Below are 13574 nucleotides of genomic sequence, written 5' to 3'. Positions count from 1 at the left end.
ATAAGAGATTGGCTATGGACAGTTCTATGCTAAATACTCACAACTATGGTTTTGGAATAGGCCCGTCAGGGATCTGGTCAAGGGTTTTGGACTGGAATCTGCTCGCCACCGGACAGGATTCAGGTTGCCTAGTTCTGCTCTCAGCATGGCACTCTGTCTCTGCACAGCCTCCTGGACTGGATCTGACGGGTCGGTTCTGGGTTACAGCTCTGCTCTACTGGTTTGGATCTCTGGTTCTGGCAAGATTACTTTGCAAGAAGCAGAAAAACAGCACAGCCCGGCTGTTGAATTGGTTGTGCCCCTTGGAAGTTTGGGGTTAAAATCAGGTTGCAAGATTTTAAAGGCCAGCTGAGAAGGTTCAGCTTTGGACTCTGGGCCTTCTGCTTTTAGGGTTCTGGAGTCTTGATCTGGGTTCTGGAGTCTTGGTCTGGGGTCTTCCTGCAGAACGCTTCACCAGTATATCAGTTGATGGGTGAATGTGTGTGTCTTTCTAGTTGCTCAACAGTCCCTATTTATGTATTTCCCAGGGGGGTGGGTAGGCTGATTATACTAAGCCCAATCCTCTAAGAAGCCTATTGGTTAAAGTATTCCCTCTCTCCTGATTTGCAGAGGAAACAGAGTGTCATGATGTGTCATAGTGATGCTGTGATTTACAATCCAGGGAAAAACCTCCCCTTTGTTCCCCTTTGTTCCTACAGAGAAAATCTATTTTTCATATAAAACATATTTCCAATATCACCAACTTGCTAAATAAGGCATGGATCTGTCCAAGTCCCATCTTCCTAAGAGTTTCGGTTCACAAATGACAGTTTTTCGGGCTTTTGGTTGGTTACCCAGTGTCAGATCTCTACACATTTTTCCAGATACATGCACATAACATCTGGGCCTACTCCTGCAAAGTTTCATATTTTTAGCATTATCACAACTGCTACAGAGTCAACATTTTGGTGGTCCGGTCTCTGAATGTCACACAGATTCTAGAGTAGTTTTAAAACGTGACCAGAATTTTCATTTTAGCAACACTATATTTACAGATTTTTACCAATTGTGTTCAGTTTTCTATGAGTCTTTTTCAAAAAGATATTTTCGGTGCTCTCCGAATAAACACAACTGTCTGTCTCCCCCCCCAAGGTTTTGGCTGGGCCAGAGCAGTCCCAGGCTTCTTCCTGCCAGCAGTTGTTTTCGTCACACCCGAATTTGCATTGCATTTCATTCAAGGCAGTCTTTTGTTTCTTGTCAGAGCAACAGGCCAAAGTCCCCTCCCATTTCCTTTCACACCTCCCTGCCAGTTCTTCAGCAGAGGGCAGTGGGGAAGATTCCTTTGTTTGGGATAAACTGTGGAACTTCTTTGAAGCTCAGTGTGACTGGCTTTAACTTACTTTTAAAACAATGTTTAAAATAGTCTTTCTCTAAAATACAATTTACATTTTTACAAATATTGCCACAAATCTCTTAATTCCAGCCTTTTTAAAACATAGGAATTGAATTGTCACCCTAGATTGCTTTTGATGGGAAGTCTCTTCTTTTCCATACTTTGATTTTAATGTACAAGTTTAAATGACAGTATAAGTAAATGCTAGCTTCTGACACAGACGAGTGGCGGTACTGCGCCCATTTTTAACATATTTTTCCAAGCAAGCATCTTTGAATGTGGATTTTCTTCTGATAAAATATGTTTCTGATGACATTGTGCTTAGGTGAATTCTTTAAATAAAGTGATGTTTAACACCCAACACGGATGTTGGATCTTTTGTGATGTTTGGGAACCATGATTTTTGCACTTTCCACAGCCAAGGAAAAACTGATTTTTAAAGCAGTTCTGTGTTTTCCTTTGCAATGCAGCACTGCTTTTTCAACTAGTTTCATTTTCCTCTGTGGCAGCCAATTGATAGGTTTTGGCAGTGGTCTCCTGTGTTACCACTGACATAGGCAAAATGGATTGGCGGCCTATTTTTCAGGTTTTCCTGCGCTCTTTCAGCGATTTTAAGCACAAAGATCTTTTTTTGGCGGCCACTATGTTGTTTCTGATGCAAGCAGCGAACAGTGATGTTGCAGGGCGTAGACTAGTGTGTTAAAACATCACACAGCAAACAACAAACACGTATATACAGCTACGATGAATGTCACATTTCTCGCAGCACTGATCATGGGACACCGCAGGAGGAGGATAATAGCCAGGCACCTAATGTTTTTGCCCAGAACCAGCCTTATTGGGATGCCTGATGACCAGGTCTATGGCAGGTATAGGTTTCCACCTCATAACATCCTAGACCTGGTCCAGGAGTGGGAGGATGACCTCACATTACCCACCTTGTGCTCCCATGTGTTAGGTGGAAACCTGTGCAGTTCCCTCTGGGACCACTGCAAAAGATTTAGGACTACAGGTGTTTGGCAGTAAACCCACTTGGTAGCAGTCTGTACCACACAGATTCACTGTTGGTAGCTGTGGCTGAGCAGTCAGACTTCCCTCAAGAAGAGTTAAGCAGTATGTGGAGTTTACAAGATAGGGCAATTCTTCACAGTAAGACAAGCGAACACGCAACGAGGCTCAGTGTAAAGATATTAAGGTATTTATTTATAACGAAACATCTATTAAAAACACTATGGCACTATCACGGCAAACAAGTCAAATACAATTACTCTACGAAGAAGAAACGCTCAATCCCCCTAACAATATTTTGACAAGTCTAGGTTTTACCGGCACCACTTATTTACAGACAGAGGTGTATGCCTCAACCTAGATGAGATTCTAATATTAGTTAGGATGGGAGAGATAAATAAGCCGGTTACGAAATCAACACAGTTTAATACTTCACGGGAAAAATGCAAGGCAAGAAGGCAAGAACCACCATAGATCATAAAGTTCAGAGGCCAGGCCCACTCGGAGAGAGGCAAGGCGATATGTCCCAAAAGTCTCTAGTAGAAATGCTTTTGAGTCTTTGTAGCAAATTGTTATCGGCAGATTGAACTAGTTCAGAACAATACGTGAGAAAGCTTGGAGGCGACCCAATGGAAAGGAGAGGATTAAGACACCTCACTCGAACCGATCGAAAGGGAAGCCAGGCGGACATGGTACCTTGTTGTGGAGGGAAGCTCCGGCGGGGGCAGTTGTTCCTTGTGGTGGATGCACGTCGGGTCTTTGCCAAGAGTAGAGATGATCTCATCATCGAAGAAAAGTGAAGTCCGGTGCACCACCAGGGAAGAGACCAGCCACGGAGTGCTCCGTCACAAGGCACCACCTTTTGGTCGCGGTACAGGGGTAGTGGCTATCCGGTTGCCGAGGTGCTCTGCACGGGCAATTCGACCACTGCATCCTGAGGTGAATAAAAAGCAAAGGGGACTGGTTGTTCCCACCAGCCAGGGGAAGAGACTCTCCGGCAGGGAGATCTCCTCTGTCGTCGGGAAGTGGTGAGTCGGTTCCGCAGGTCTCCACCGGAGATGTCGTCGTGCAGGTCGGCTCAGCGTTACCCTCGTCGGATTCTTAGGTCCTGTGTCGACTTCTGAAGATCCAGTCCCAAAAGCCCTGCTTTTATGCAGAAAACCCCCATTCATTCAGCCTAGCTGTCAATCAACACATGCTAAGTGGTGAGCGGGGAGGCTCACCACTTGGGCCAATCACTCCAGAGTGCGACCGGAGTTGGCAAGGCAACTCGGTCCAGGGTGCCTAAACCCCGTCCCACACCCCTGTGGTAACCCAGACAGAATGGCACCACTTTGGAGGGTCTCTGTATAGAGCCCGCCAAAAGTGGAACAAAGGGCTCAACCTTTGGTTTAGGAGTCACAGAGATAAACACAGATGCCATTTTACAAACCGAGCTCTGGCAGAAAATACCATCCGATAAAATTATTTAAGATAAGTAGACCGGTGGTACGTTAGAGATTAACGAGAAAAAGTATCAATCTCCAACAATGCGACGAATCCCATAGGGTTATGTTCGGGGTCGAACATAACAAGTAGTTTCCACTGCCACCAGCCAAACCTCGACGAGGGGGGCGGGAAAGTGCCCCCTCGAGTAACAGATCCAAGAGTAATCGAATTACCCCTACTAGTATGTCCACAATAAGATGGTTTGTACTAGTTCTGTTAGTAAATTTCGGTCTAGTAAAGCCAATGGTGACTTTGCATGCCCGGGGAGACAGTAGTCAGTCCCCGGGTATGGAGTCTATGGTGGAGGTCCGCTAGGATGCCCGAGTGTTACGGCACGTAGGGTGCGGGGTAACACACATAGAAAAACATATGAGACCCTATGGAGTAAAAGACCCCATAGCCCATAGAACACATTGATATTGAAAGGAATTACACACATTCATGTCCAAGAGTGGGAGGAAAAGAGTCTCACTCTTGGCAGGATGGAAAAAAACAACTCCAGAAATCCAGCAAAGCTACTGGGGGACTCACTAGGTTAGGAAATTCAGCCTAAACAGAGAATTCTCCCTAACACCATGCAATGAACCCCTTGGAAAGGATGCTCAATGTACTGCATTTCTTGTCCACTGGGTAATTTCAGCAGACCACTGCCATAGTGCGGGGGGTCTCACAGCCCACACTGTCACTCTGCCTACACCAGGTGTTGGCAATCATGACTGGGCGACCCTCAGTCCGCAGGCACATATACATGCCCAGAACACCCTCAGAAAGGCAGGCCATGGTCCAGGACTTTTACAGGGTGCCAAACTTCCCCAAAGTGCTTGGTGCCCTATATTGCAAGAATATCCACTGCAACCGCAAGCACTGGCATTCCATCAACGTGAAGGTTGCATGCGATGCACAGGGGATCATCACCTCTGTCTATGCTAACTATCCTCGGTCCACCCATGACAGTTCCATAAACAGAATGTCCACCCTGAGCCGGGACCTGGAAGCTGAGAAGCATGGCGACACATGGCTCATTGGTGAGTACAAATGCCTGTGCACACGCATGTATGTCACACACAGACAAACACACAAACCAAACTAATGACAACCATTATCACCTCCCCAGCGGAAAGTGCCTACCCCCCGAGCACCCACATGATGACACCAATACAGAACACCACCACCCCACCCCTGGTAAGATACAACGCAGCCACTGCTCTGGCGGGCAGCTACTGTATGCACCCCCAGTAGTGTGCAGGATCATTGTGGAGGCATGTGTCCTGCACAATGTTGCAAGTCGGCGGGGCATACTGGTGGACATGGTGGTGCCCCCTCATCCCCAACCACACGCACAGGTGCTGCGCATGGGAGGGGAAAGGGCACGTGGAGGCTGTCAAACTGAGCCACCCCTCCCCTTTTGTGGCCACCCAACCATGGCACAGATGTACTAGTACCAATGGGAGGTGCACACAACAATTGACCTGGGCAACTTGGGTGAGGGGGGCAAGCTACGTGATGCAAACAGCCCCCGTGTGCTCCTGCCATGCTGCCTGTGGCCACTTAGGGAACATGACGGGTCACGCAATGCTCAGGCATCCCAAAGAAGCAAGAAAAAAAGATATGGGACCCCTGTAGCCCACGTGCATGTAAAAAAACACACGCAGTACGCTGTGGCAGCCAGGAACACAAAATATGCATACGTGATCAACATGCAGGCAAATATGTCCGAAAAAAAGGGGTACGCAACTAACAGGGACACCCACAGTGGGACAAATAGCAAGTGCGACTCACCGTCTGCCTTGCGTCTAGAAGAAGAACGCATAGCCAACACCTACGCCAAAAGCAGAAGTACGCACGGTAGCCGTTGTGAAGAATTCGCGTGTGAACCCCAACATCTGGAAAACACACGCACTGCTCTCCACGAAAAGCACGTACAGAGCGATGGAAACCCATGTGGGACCTTCAACCCGCGCAGAGGGAAACGCCCACGTGCACGTTATGTCACCTACACGCTTACGCGCTTAGGTCCTTTCCTCAGAATTTATGCAAACGTGCTGTTTTTCACATGCCAAATCACTCCGTATGAAGCTGGCCAGGCGACAACAGACAGAAGACCATGCTCCTGCCCAGAAGGCCAAATTACTGCCCCCAGATCCCCGAGCAGCCTTCCACAAGCCATCTGCTGCTGCCTGCCTGCTGCCACCGTGCCCTGCCATTTGGTGCCTGCACATCTGCCATCTGCAGGGGTCCAGTTGCTGTGACCACCCCTGCTGGAACAGAAGACTCCCAACTGGTGTTCCATCACTCCACAGTCCAGGCCAAGGACTCAGCTGCCCACCCACACCTGCCTCGGGGGTTGCCATGTCCGAATCAACACCATCCGGCACCAGTGGCAACCCCGCAGCAGAGAGGCAGAGGGCTACTAGCTTCAGTGAAAAGGAAGTTGGTATCCTGGTGGAGCAAGTTCTGGGGCATTATGATGCCCTCTTCACACCATCGTGCACTGACAAGGAAGGACGGAAGAGAATCTGGAAGGACATAGTGGGTGCCATCAACGTGGAGGTGGTGGCACCCCACAACATCAAACACGTCCAGAAGCGCTAGGAGGACTACAAGTCCAGGACCCTCAAGAACGCCCGGCGCCTCTTGGACGCAGCGGATGCAGTGGGGTGCTGGGTCCAGCTTACCACCCAGCAGATGAGGGTCCTGGAGCGCATTCGCCCAGTGCTTCACCACCAGATCCTCAGGATGCAGGCCTGTCTGGAGTTGAGCGGTAAGTGCCCATGCATTTACGTTTAAAACAGTGCATTTTGCAGTGTGCTGGTAGTTAGGTACTTGGCTGCATGTGTGACATGGGTCATGTATGGATGTGTGTGTGGAGGGACATGATGGTGCTGCATGTGAGTTTAGTCAGGCGTGACCAACGTGGATGGTGTATGTGTTACAATGCATCATGCGGAGCAGCATGCGGAATGCACACATGTATGCATGCCTGTGTATGTACATTGACATGTTTGGGGTGTGAGAGATGTGTGCTGCTGTCATGGACATGCATGATGTACATGTCCATGTGTCTGAGTAGTGTGTGCACCATGGATGCATGGCACATATCCGTGATGATGTGTTGATTCACTGATACAGTCTAGTCATCCTTGTATCCACTGTGTCTGTGGGTATAGGATGCCAGATGCATTACCCTCCGGTGATACGTGTGCATGTGGTCAGCATGTCCCATGATGCATGCGAGTTTCAGCCCACCATTGGATGTTTCTACAGTGCCTTGGACATGGATGCAAATGTTTGTTGCATGTGCCATGCCTGTTCATGCATGTGTGTTGCCTGCACTGACCCATGTGTTGTGGAGGGACATGATGGAAGTGACGTTTGACAGTGCCACTCATGTGCTATTGCTTTCTGTCTAGGGGACTATTGTACAGTACCCTGATGCTTGTGCTCAATGTCTCCCTTTACACACCGGCGAGTGAAGAAGAGGGTGCGGACGGTGCTGTGGAGGAAAGCGGCAGGGATGCCTCCACCGCCGGCGACACAAGGCCGAGTCACGCTCCCAGGAAATTCCATCATCCGGGAGCGAGGGGACTGGTGCCATGTCTGCCACTCTGGCTGCAGCGGAAGGGGTGGGTGAGCCCCTACAGGGGCTTGCAACAGCGGAAGACTGTTCAGAGCCATCCAGGTTAGTGGTGTGTACAGAGGAGGATGAGGCCGCTACAGAGCCACACATGGGGTCTGGTGGGGGTTGTACCATAGGTGCAAGTGGTGCAGTCCAGGGGCAGGGGCAGAAGGCAGCCTAGGTTGCCGCAGAGGGGCCTGTGCATGTCACTGTCCCTGACACTGTGACTGAATAACCATGCACCAGCAGGGATGCCCCGTCCCAGGCCTGTCCGCTGGTAGGGGGGAGGTCCACATCATCTGGCACTCCTCTACCTGTGGACGAGGGGACCCGTGACCAGATTGAGTCCGTCCTGATTGGTGTTGCGTTGCGCACACGTGACATTCGTGATGATGTGCGTGCTTCCTGAGGGGACCACGCATGTCATCACGAAGAGCTCTGTGCCAATGTGACCCAGTTGGGAGGGGCCATGGTCGAGGTTTCCTCCATGTGTCAGCCAGTCTTGCGGCCCTCTCCTCCTCTGTGCACACTATATGCCAGTCATTCTCCGTGCTGTCTTCTGGCCCAGATTCCACCAGGGCCTCCTGTGGACCTACCCCAAACAACGCAGCCAGCCTGGTGAAGATCCCATCCCTGCCGCAGTCGGGAGTCGGAGGACCAGCAGGGGTGGCCACCCCACCAACTGGACCCTAGCGGATGGAGGATGTGCCGTCATCATCGGGCAGGGCACGTGTACGACGGCCCCGGGATTTCCATCAGCCCGGATGCCGACGTGGTGGCAGAGGCAGATGCGTCGGAGGCAGCAGCAGGCTCAGTGTGGGAGGCATCATGGCTCAGGGCCCTCAACACCCCAGGGGCAGGCATCGGCCGAGGACTAGGAGTGTCTTCTGTGTGGCAGCGGTTGGGCCGGCAAATAGATGCAGGGAGGTGGCGGGCGAGAGGCCACAGCTCAGGATGGTCAGGGCAGAGAACTCCATGCACCAGGCTTTGAGGGGGGCCGAGGGCCTCGAGGAAACTTGCAGGGAGTTGAGGGATTCCATGGCTGCATCCCTTCGAGACCTCGAGGCCAGGCAACAGGCCCACCTCCAGAACATCGACGTGGAGTTCGATGATGCCCTTTCCCAGAACATCATTAAATGAGCCGTGGGACTGACCCGCCGCCTTTGTAAATAGTTTTGTAGGTGTAGGTTTCCTTTATTTCTTATTTTTCTTTGGGGCGCATGGACTATGCCCTGCCTTTTTGTAAATAGTTGTTCATTAAGTAGGTTTTTTGTTAGTTTTCCTTTGGATTGTCGGGCTCATGGACCCTTGATTTTGTATTTGTACATAGTTATGGACCAGCTTTTACAGTATTATTTTTACCATGGAGGAATGGTTTGCTTTTTTTTTACTTTGGATTTTGTTTTATGGACGGACGCTTTGCCGCCATTTTACTTTGGATTTCATTAATTTCAGTATTCATTTTTTGGCTTTATTTTGGACATCCAGACTTTTATTTATTATTTTTTTTCTTGTGTGATTTCATTTAATTATTCTGTTTTTGTCATGCATCACATTCCTAAACCTACTAATGTCCCTACTGCACACACACCTACCTCCACCTCAGGACCGCATGCAGGACGGCAGCAGCTTGGGGTCCGCTTGTCTCGTGCATGGAATTGTTCCAATCACAGTATGAGGAAACCATTGTCATATAATTTGGGACAACTACATCAATTTCTATACTGGCAGCTTCATTGGCACGTTGGGACAGGCAGGGTCAGGCGTCCTGATACCGGGCAGTCTGGACCGCGTGACAAGAAAATCCGGCCCACGTGACACATCCGTGGATCACGTGGCACGGAAGCTCTGCTCACGTGACAATGCTTCCATAGCAACAGGATAAAAGCCAGGATTTTGCGCTCACACAGTGCTTCACAGCTGTTCTTACCGGCACTGTGTGGCGTTCCTCACCACCTTGATTCTTGGCTCACTCTTGATCACGGATTATGATTAACGGACTCCTCTTGTCTTTCCCTTTTGTATTGGCACCTCTCAAACAGATCTTTTGTTACCTCAACCTACGGACAGACTCCTTCTGCTCAAGCACTTGGATTTGTTGTTACCTATGAACTTAGCTGGATTATGAACTAGCCGAACAGACTTCTATTGGCACTCCCCTTGCTGCTACGCTTCTTGTTCCTCCCTCCATTTAGTCTTGAGTGCCATTCAAAGCATCTACAGGTATTCCCAGTGATTGGTACATAAGAGCTCAAAGCAGCTCAAAGCAGTACTTACCATTGCTATCCTACTGCGGTCACCCATACCATACACTGAGGGTACTCATCCCAACGGCCAACACGTGCCTTGCTCCCGAGGTCCTAGTTTGGTTAGAGTTGGCACTTCTTCCACACTTAGGTAAGCTATTTCTCTGGCACTATCAGCTATCCTTAAAGTGTCTGTTACATATTGGTGTTTGTGCTAATTGCTTGCTTACCTTACAGCGGCCTTGGGGTTTCCAGTGTTCCGTGGTTCTGGCACCATGGGGTTTCTCAGTCATGTGTCGCCATTGTGTGGGTCTGACAGACATGTATACATGGCCATACTGGTTGTTTGGGATCTATCATGACATGGGGATTTCAATGTGGAGTGGATGGAATGCTTGGTTGGGTATTTGCACTGGGGTGGCATGGGGTGGGATTTGGGTGGCCATAAGGGCCATGGGTCTGGATTGTGATGATGTGTTGGGTGGGGGACATGAGTCGGGTCCTGCTGGCAGGTGCCTGTCACTGGGGGTGGGGTGGGGGATATGAGTCAGGGCCTGCTGGCAGGTGCCCGTCACTGGGGGTGGGGTGGGGGACATGAGTCAGGGCCTGCAGGCAGGAGCCCATCACTGGGGGTGGCGTGGGGGACATGATTTGGGGCCTGCTGGCAGCTGCCCGTCAATGGGGGTGGGGGACATGAGTCGGGGCTCCCAAGTGCATGGTGCCATTTGGCCTGCCTGCGGGTCATGGTCTGGGGTGATGGGCTGCCTGCGGGGCATGCCCAGGGGTGTAGGGTGGTCCCCTGTGGTGTGTGCTGCCTGCAGGGCATGAGGAGGGTGGAGGGCACACCTGGTAGGGCCCACACTGCCAAATTTCATGTAAAACTCCACACGCACCCCTAGGAATACGTGTACCCCGCACCAGCGAAATTGCATGTAAAACTCCACACGCGCCCCCGGAATACACGCGTTGAGTTTTACATGCGATTGGCCTGGCGCGAGCGGGGTACGTGTATTCCGGGGGTGCGCATGGAGTTTTACACGCGAATTTGCTGGCGCAAGCGGGGTACATGTATTCCGGGGGTGCACGTTGAGTTTTACACGCGATTGGCCTGCCGCAAGCGGGGTACGTGTATTGTGGGGATGCACGTGGAGCTTTACACGCGATTTCACTGGCGCGAGTGAGCTACGCGTATTCTGAGGGGTCCGTGGGGAGTTTTCCATGTGATTTCGCTAGTGCGAGTGGGGTATGCATATTCCGAGGGGTGCGCGCGGAGTTTTCCATGCGTTTTCATGGTTGGGAGGTTGTTTGCTGGTCCACTGGCCTTTGTGTATTGTACTGGATTTGGACAATGTTTTTGTCGCACAGGGTGGGGTTGAGTGCGTAACTGGCGCTGCTGCAGGGTCGCCGCGCCACTCTGTGCCACGGGTGGTTATGGATGTAATTATCCATGAATACTCTATGTTCTAAAATGGGTTTTGGCGCACGCGGCTAGCGCAGCCTGCCGCACGTGGACTCTGTGCGCCAGCCACATGCACAACTTGAGCTCTAAATTCTATGAATTACCCCCACAATTCTCTAAACAAACACCCATCATTTCAGATCCTCTCATCAATTAGATAACCTCACCAGATGGATCCATCTCCAGGGGAATATTTTTAAGAAACATGCATCTTTACATTCCTGGAAATCCTAAAATACTCTAATTGGAACTGATACAGTGTTTAGGTGTTTCAGTGGGGTCGGACTTCTACCATGGAATGAAGAAGAGTATACATTTTTTCTAAAGTTATATCAGATCAGCTCAGGTACAACCCAATACAACTACCAAAAGGACAAACATACGTCCGATGCATGAATTCAGGTGCGCAAAACACAACTGCGTAAAAATAAGTCAATAGCAAGATTGTTGCCAATCACAGAACAACTTACTAGGAACAAAAAATTAAAATGTAGATGTAATAGTTGGATCTGCTCATACAGAGCCACACTGTACCAAACAGATGGTGAACTAATGCTGAAAGCAATACAGAAGTAGAACAGTGCGGATATTTGGGCCCTGATGAATATTGCGGCTCATGTAAGACAACTATCAACGCAAATCAATTGCCGCAGCATGTTTGGATTTCACATTTTGTGCAATTATTTAAAGCTCCCAAGAAAAGCGATGCAAAGGTTGTGGATAAATACTCTGATTTTGATAAACTTGCTGTCTCAGAAGATGACATCTTATATTACATAATGAGAGCGAGTAAATCGCGTGCCTTAGGCCCTGATGGGCTGAGTAATTATACACTCAAAGAACATCCAGAACTATGGGTCAAGATACTCCATAAAATCTTTAATCAGATCTTAAGATCAATTATCATTCCGGAATCATGGCGAAATGCTGTAGTAATTCCTATTTTCAAGAAGGGCGATCGATCCAGTCCATCTAATTATAGACCGATCACACTTCTTTTTTTCTCCTAAAGTATTTTTTATTATTATTATTGTATTATAACAATCACAAAGAACAAAAACAAATCAACATAAGGACTATCATGGTCATTCTTAATCAACAAAGGCAATACACATATCAGCAGTGGTCAAAAGTCTTTCTTAGTACATATATTGGCGTGTAGTACATAGTACCCATTGCACGCTCCCCAGCATGTAGGAGGGAGTCTTAGATCGCTTCTTCTTTCCATCTATCCCAAATTTTCGAGGCTTTGTTGGGACAGCCCCTTGCTAAGTAGATCCTATGCTCCATCATGGCGCACACGTCCATATCCAGTTTCCATTGATCCAGTGTCGGGGAGTCAGGGGCTCCCCATTTCCGCACTATATTACGCTTAATTAGTCCTGTTGCCGTATGTAGGAACAATCTCTCCCACTTGTTAGCCTCGATTTCATTAGGTACCCCCAGGAGTAGGGCCTTTGTGTCCAGTGGTATGGTCCGGGCCAGAACTCTGGAGAGCTCCCTACAGCATGCATTCCAAAAGTTTTGTATCCGGGGACATGCCCACAAAGTGTGAAAGAAGGTTGCCTCCTCCTCCCCGCATCGGAGACAATTTGGGTTTGGGGCCCGTTTCCAGCCGTATAGGCGCGTCCTAGGGTAATATACCCGATGCAGTATTTTCAGCTGCACCAGTCGGAGCCTAGAGGAGATAGCGATTTCTCGGGGATTCATGAGGACTTGTATCCAGTCCTCTGGATCTATTTCCCCCACATCCACTTCCCATTTCGCCTTGAGCTCGTTTAGTTCGGGGGTGGCAAAGGAGGATATGGCATTGTATAAGATGGAAGTGCATTTAGTGGGAATATACGCTGGCAGGATGTTACGCTCTATGGGGGTGTAGCCCGGTACCCTTGTGTGTGCTGTTAAGTGGGTTCTTAAGGCGTGGGCCAGTTGTATGTAATGATACTGTTCCGTGTTCGGGCTCTGGAATTGTAATTGCAAATCTTCAAATGAGGTCAGTTTCCCATCTGTGAGCATATCCCCCACTCTCCTGACCCGTGCTTTCACCCATTTGGGCCATGGCTCAAATTTCCGGATTGCAGCTAGGTTATCAAGAGGTTGTGCGATGGTAACTTTATTTTCCCACCCAATGAACGGGTGTGCTTGTCTCCAGACCATAATGAGGCGTGTTGTGGTTGTGGGTGGGGGAGTTCTCGGAAGGGGTTGATAAAGGAGGGTCAGTGGATCTGCATTTTGTATAGTAGCTATCTCAGCGCGTATATGAGGTAGGTCCCGATTTCCGTGGAGAAGATCATTAACCACAGCCAGTTGTGATGCCCAATAGTAAGTTTGGAGACGGGGGACTCCCACTCCTCCCTCCCAGATCGATCTCTGGAGTGTGGTTAG

Source organism: Ambystoma mexicanum, chromosome 12 (genome assembly GCF_040938575.1).
Source record: "Ambystoma mexicanum isolate Mex_15411 chromosome 12, UKY_AmexF1_1, whole genome shotgun sequence".
Classification (NCBI taxonomy): domain Eukaryota; kingdom Metazoa; phylum Chordata; class Amphibia; order Caudata; family Ambystomatidae; genus Ambystoma; species Ambystoma mexicanum.
The sequence above is the reverse complement of the archived record's forward strand: the minus strand, read 5'-3'. Positions refer to the sequence as shown.